Source organism: Dromiciops gliroides, chromosome 4 (genome assembly GCF_019393635.1).
Source record: "Dromiciops gliroides isolate mDroGli1 chromosome 4, mDroGli1.pri, whole genome shotgun sequence".
In the NCBI taxonomy this organism is placed as follows: Eukaryota; Metazoa; Chordata; class Mammalia; order Microbiotheria; family Microbiotheriidae; genus Dromiciops; species Dromiciops gliroides.
The window spans coordinates 469,490,955-469,497,863 of NC_057864.1; the positions used below are offsets into that span (position 1 = coordinate 469,490,955).

A 6,909-nucleotide genomic window follows, 5' to 3' on the forward strand; every position below is an offset into this window, starting at 1 on the left:
AGGGAAGGAAGGAAAGGGATGCTAGGTAGGGGTGGGGAATGTGGAGCAGAACCTGGGAAAAGGAAGAGACAGGGGACCAGCGTATGGGAAAGAAGAGGGACAACCCTAACTCCAGGCTAGAATAGGAGGGTGGAGGGCAGAGCCTAGGAATGGAATGGGATATGGGGTAATGCTTAGAATAGAGAGGATAGAGGGGCTGGGGAATATGGGATGGGGACTTAAAAACCAAGTGGTGGGAAGATAAGGACCAGCCCATGGCATAAGGAAACCAAGAGGCAGGACAGAAGGGAGGGACAGATGGTGGAGGTTGGGATGAGAAAGGTGTCAAGGGGCAGAAATATATGGGAAAGAGCAGCCTGGGTTGGAGAAAGCTTAGAGGCAGGATGAGGTGGAAGGGTGTGAGCCAGAGTCTGGTCTGGAGGTTAAGGGGGAAGGAACTAGAAGGTATCGCACAGCTGTGAGAGGAGGAGAGTGCAGGGATCCCGGCCATAGTTGGGAGGTGGAATTAAAGTAAAGAGATTGGGGTCAGGACCTAGTGCCTGCAAAGAAACCTGGGAGTTCGGAAAGGAATCTGGGGACAGGGAGCTAAGCCAGAGATCACAGGGAAGAAGGGATGCCTGAGATGTAGGAACAAATGGACAAAGGAATAGAAGGGGACAGGCCAGGAAAGTGGGGGGCAGGAAGCAGATAAGATAAGAGCCCTACAAGATGGATATGAGGAGCTGGGAGATGAGGCACATGGGATCCCGCACAGAGCTAGAGATGGGACTGGGGTCTGGGGCACAGAACATGGGCGCAGTGAAGCAAAGCCTGTGGCTACCCAGAGGGGTGTAGGACAGAGCCTAGGATACATACGGCATGTCCCAGGGGTGGAAGGGGAAGAATGCAGGGCACAGACCAGGATGGAAGGAGGTGATAAGGAACCAGACACAGAGGCAGGAAGAGGGAAGAGGGACAGAGACAAGGGGTAGAGATGGATAACAAGCATATCCCTGGCATGTACAAAGATGGCGGGGGGGGGGGGGGGGGCAGGGAGCCCACCGGACAGAGCCTGGTTTGGAGAGTACAGGGCATAGACAGAAACGGGGATGGGGGGAACCTGGAACGTACCAGGGGGGAGAACACGCAGGATGAAAGACAAGAGTGGAGGAAGACAGGTCCGAGGGTGGGGGAAGATCCCGGGGGCTGCTCTGAACGTAGAGCAGGTCAAAGGGCGGGCTGGGGAAGGACACATAGACCAGGGTGCTAGTGGATAAGGGCCATTTTTCTACATCTGGATAAGGAACAAGTGAGTCCTGAGGAGGGGAGAGGGGAAAGGGGGCACCTGGAGGGGGAGGTTCAGGGGCAGATATGGGTCAGAGAAGGGGATGGGCGGGACTTAACTCACAAACCAGACCTGGGGAGTGGGGAGCAGAGGGACTAGGGACCTGAGCAGAGTCTGAAATTGGGAGAGCCCCAAGCACAGAGAGGAGGAAACAAGGAATAGGGCTGGGGATCGGGACGAGGGGCAGGGAGACTCCTGGAGCACAGACTGGGAGAGGAAGGGAAGGCTGAGGACACAGGGCTGCAGGCAGACCCCGGGAGGAGGGTGAGGGGCGGGAGGACTCCGGAGCACAGAGTAGGGGGCGGGGCAGAGGAAGAGATAGGGAGGACAAGGCTGGAGGGGGGTGCAGGGACGGAAGCAGAGAGAGGGGTGGGAAAGAGGGGCAGGGAACCCCTGAGCGCAGACGAATGGGGGGAGGAGACAGGAAAGAAAAGACTGAAGGTGGAAGTTCAGGGGTGCAAACAGAAGCAGGGATGGGGATGAGGGGCAGAGAGACCCCGGACGGAGCATAGAGGAAGGGAGGGGAGAAGACAGCGGACAAGGCCGGGGGCGGGGTGCAGGGACGCAGAGTCAGAGATGAAGATGGGGGGCAGGGGGAGCCCGGAGCACAGAGGGAGGAAGGGGAGAAAACAGCGGTCAAGGCTGGGGGCGGGGGTGCACGGACAGAGACAAGGATGGGGATGAGGGGCAGGGGGACTCCGGAGCAGAGATGAGTGGAGGAGAAGGGAAGGCTGGGGGCGGGGTGCAGAGTAGGGATGGGGACAAGGGGCAGGGGGACCCCGGAGCACAGAGAAGTGGGGGGTGAGGACAAGGCTGGGGATGGGGTGCTGGGACGCAGGCGGGGATGGGGACAGGGGGACTCAGGAACACCAATGAACGAGGGGAGGACAAGGCTGGGGGCGGGGTGAGGGCCGCCAGCAGAGACAGGGATGGGGATGAGTGGCAGGGGCACCCCGGGGCCCAGACCAGGAACACAGGCAGAGCGGGGCCGCTGCCCCCTCACCTGGGCTGCACGCGGAGCGGCCGCCCCCTGGCGCCGGCATCGGCATCGTGCGCTCGCCGCTCGCCGCCCGTCCTCCCGCCGCAGCCGCCGCCGCGCTCGGGGTCCCGGCTCGTCTTCGCCGCCGCCGCCGGCCCGGCCCGGCCCAGCCCTGTCCAGCCCGGCCCGGCCCGGCCCGGCCGCCGCAGCGCGCACGACCCCGTCAGCGCTCGCCGCCGCCTCAGCAGCGACTCCGGCCCGCAGCTCGCGCCGCCGCCGCTACCGCCCGCCCAGGCTGCCATGGAAATCACAGGCGCGCCCTGATTGGCTGAGCCCCCGCCCCCCCCAGGGAATGTCTCGGCCGCGCTGATTCGCGGGCGCCGGTTGGCTGGCTCGCCGGAGGGGGCGGGGCCGTGGCCGGCCCAGCCCGGAGTCTAATTGGACCAAGTCTGGCAGGAGGAGGGAGGGGGATGAAGAGAAGCCGAGGGATGCGGCTGGAGGGAAGGGCTGAGCGGGGTGGCTCCGGGGGTCGGGTCCTGCCCCGCCTTGGGATGCTCTCCCCTGGGGCCCCTATCTTAAATCCGAGGGTCATGGTTTAGAGATCTTAGCATAGCTGTAGAGGAACCCATTAGAGACCAATCCTGACCTTTTACAGAGCGGGAAACTGAGGCTCGAGGAGGAAAAATTACTTAGAATCATAAGATCATAAATGTAGAGATGCAAGGGACCTCAAAATCCATCTAGTCCAACCCCAGATACTCCCTGGAGCCCCCACCCACCCCCCTCTGCTTTTCAGCTTCTTTTTGCGTATTAGATTGTAAGCTGTGTGAGGGCAGGGACTGTCTTTCTTTTTCTTATTAGTCTTCCCAGCGCTTAGCACGGGGCCTGATACATAGTAAGTGCTTAATAAATATTTATTGAACTGAATTGCATTTATTTTACAGATGAGGAAACAACCCAGGGAGGTTAAGTAACTTAAAATCTGAGGATTGTAGATTTTGACAGTCAACAAATGTCATTAAGCTTTGTGATAATCGCTGGGGATACCAAAAAAAAGGCAAAAGACGATCCCTGATCTCATGTAGCTCACAGTCTAATAGAAGAGTCAACATGCAAACAGCTATTTATAAACAAGATAGATAGAGAATGGAGAAACTGGAGATCATCGACAGAGGGAAGGCATTAGAATTAAGAGACAGAAGGGACCTCAGAATCCATTTGGTCCAAACCCTTCATTTTACAAACTGGCAAACCAAAACCCAGGAAAGTCAAGTGACTTGGAATCATAGAATTATACATTTCAAGATGGAGGGACCTCAGAATCCATTTGATGCTAAGGTTCACAGCCTGAGGCCCAGAGATCCCACTCTCATTCCCCAAGTGATCCACATGGGGGTGTACTGGTAAATGTTTAACAACTGGCTCTCCAAAAAAAATTGTATGTTCAAGGCATTTTGAGTTTAAAATGCATTATTAACATTTCCCCCATCATTTTCTGAAGTCTAGACAATCAGCAAAGCAATAAATCAAGCTCTGAATAATGGCCTTTGCTGATTTCCAAGGTGTCTGTGCATTTTAAGCTGATTTCAGCATACCCCTGGAGCCATGGATACATTTCAGAGGGTCTGTCAATTTGGATAGGGGGAAAATTATACCTTTCTTTTCTCTAAATGAAATTTAGCATTTTCCCTCAATTATGCAAAAGTATTAATCTGAGAATAGTCCATAGCCTTTGCTAGAGTGCCAAAGGGGTCTGTAACACAAAAAAAATGTTAAGAACCCGTGATCCAGGGGGGCAGCTAGGTGGTGCAGTGGATAAAGCTCCGGCCCTGGATTCAGGAGGACCTGAGTTCAAATCCGACCTCAGACACTTGACACTAGCTGTGTGACCCTGGACAAGTCACTTAACCCTCGTTGCCCTGCAAAAAAGGAACCCATGATCCAGTGAAACTTCTCTTTTTACAGATGATGAAACTGAGGTTTAGGATGTCTGAGTGACTTGAGATCACCTGATCATCAATTTAGACACGGAAGGGACCCCAAAAATGCATTTAGTTCAATCTCATCCTCTTACAGGTAAGGAAATGAAGATTCATCAAGGTAACACAAGTAAAAAGTATCCGAGATAAGATTTTACCTCAGGTCTTCTAACTCCAAAGCTTCATTCAACTGTCCTGTCACCTAGTCCATTTTACAAATGTGGAAACTGAGGCTCACAGAGATTAAGCGACTTTCCCAAGATCACAAAGGTAGTAAATGTCAGAGAAGGAATTTGAATCCTCTGGGTTTTCAAGAAACAGCATGGCACAGTGAAAAGAGAACTGGTTTTGTAGTCAGAGGACTTGGTTTCGAATCACACCCAGTCTCTGTGACTTGGGGCAAGTCATTTGCTTCAGTTTCCTTATCTGTAAAAGGAGAAGATTGGACTAAATGGATTCTGAGGTCGCTTTCCTATCTAAATCTATGATTCTAAGCCACTTAACATTCCGTGGCCTCAGTTTCCTCATCTGTAAAATGTGGGGCCTGGATGAATACATTCTGAGGTCTGCTAGTAGGTTCCCCTTCACTTGACATCTTCAAACATAGGCAGAATGGCCACTTTGGGTATGTTCTAGGCATGAGTATTTTTCAAGGTATGGGTTGGACGAGACGGTTGCTATGGACCCTGACAAGACTGAGGTTCTATGATGTTCTAGAATCTTGCTAAGAAAATCAAGTTTACAGAATGACAGACCTGGAGAATTGGAAGGATAGTTAACAGCCATGTAATCGTGCCCTAAAAGCCTTGACCTACCCCCAAAAGAGATGCCTAAGCATTAATCCCAATCACCCAGCTCCAATCAGCTTCCAGTAGTTTGTGTCTTTCAAACACAGAAGTGTTTGAAATCACCTCCAAACCCAAGAAAAAAAAATCTTCACTTACCTGTTGAGGCCTGAAGCCAGAATTTACTGACAGTTTGGGTCGGGGGGGGGGGGGGGGACACTTAGTACTGTGACTCCAGGAGGTGTGAAACTAGCTAAAAGACACAGGCATCTAGAATCTGTCATTTTCAGAAGAAACCAAATTCCACATCGGAGAGATTTTATAAAAGACTATCAGAATTACACCTTAACCAGGTATATAGCAGACAGTTGGAAGTGCAGGAAGGCAGTTAGTTCAGAGGGGAGATCAGAGCTACAAATGAGGACTGTTTCCTCCTCCTGAATATTCTTTCCTCTTTGGGTTTTCATGACAATGCTATCTTTTGCTTCTCTTCCTAATGTCTAACTGCTCCTTCTCAGTCTCTTTGACCATGATCCATGTCTCCCTCTCCCTTCAGTCTTTTCTCTCTTCATTCTCATTGACCTCATCAATTCTCATGGGCTCAAGGATCATCTCTCAGCAAATGACTCCTGGAACTTAATATTCTGCCCTAGTCCCATTTCTGATCTCAAGTACCATACCACCAATTGCCTGTCTGACATTTCCAATTGGATGTCTTAAAAGCATCTTAAACTCAGTAAGGCCAAAAAAGAACTCATAATCTTTCTCACCCTTCCTCTTAACTGTCCTATTGCTGTAAAGGGTACCTCAATTCTTCTAATTGCTCAGCTTCACAACCTCCACTCCTCACTCTCCTCACTCATTTCTTGTACCCAATCAATTGCCAAATCTTTTTGATTCTAATCTCCTAGGCTGTCATCACCTCTTGCCAAGACCCCTAATTTGTCACCCAGCCACAAATCTCTCCCCTTTCTAATCTATTCTCCTGTTACTCCTATAGTTCAGCTCTCCCCATCCTACTCCTTAGCTCAAAAAGTTCTGTTTTGGCAAAGTCCTTCACAATCCAGCTCAAGTCTACCTTTTCTGGCTAGGAAAGCTAGGTAGCACAGTAGATAGTGCAATGGGCCTGGAGTCAGGAGGACCTAAGTTCAAATCTCACCTTAGACACTTGTAAGACCCTGGGCAAGTCACTTAACCCCAATTGCCTTGAAAAAAATCTGGGGCCATCTCCAGTCGTCCTGATCTATATCTTGCCACTGAACCCAGATGGCTCTGGAGGAGTGAGGTTGGTGACCTTGCACATCCCTCCCACACTTAAATCCAATTCACTGCAAGTCAACATCACCCCAATGTCATGGTCCTCTGCGAGAACAAAGTCCAAATAGTACAAATGGTACCTTTCTGGACTATTACTCGCTTTCCTGTGCTTTATGTTCCAGCCAAACTAACATACTCATTGTTCCATAGCACCATGCCTTGTGTGTAATAAAGCCTTAAAATAGGCTTTCTCATTCATTCATTCCTCACACAAGACTTTCCATCTTCCAAGTCCATGCCCTTGCCCTGACCAATACCTAGAATGTGTAGCTTCCTTACCTCTACCTCTCAAATAGCCCCATATGCATGAAGCTTTAACTGATGTTCCCTGGGGCTGGTGCTTCTCCCACTCACTGCAAGAAATTACCACGTATATACATTTCAGATTTACTTCTTTGTGCATGTTACATCCCTCCAGTACAATGCAAGCCCTTTGAGGACAGGGACTGGCTAATTCTTTGTCTAGTATCCCCAACATCATTACATAGCAAGTGCTTAATAAATGCTGGTTGGTTGAGGAAGCAC

General features: G+C 51.1%; 1 protein-coding gene across 4 annotated transcripts in view; it reads right to left on the reverse strand.

Moving 5' to 3' along the window:
- Positions 1-2,465, reverse strand: part of TPST1 (tyrosylprotein sulfotransferase 1) — a 121,453-nt gene extending 118,988 nt beyond the window's left edge. For 2 of the 4 annotated variants that reach the window (XM_044002251.1, XM_044002253.1), the window contains exon 1: positions 2,328-2,448. The gene's annotated coding sequence lies outside the window, so the exon portion shown is untranslated. Of the gene's footprint in view, positions 1-2,327 lie in introns of all 4 variants that reach the window. The other 2 variants (XM_044002252.1, XM_044002254.1) reach the window with 2 other exon arrangements.
- Positions 2,466-6,909: the final 4,444 nt, after the last annotated feature.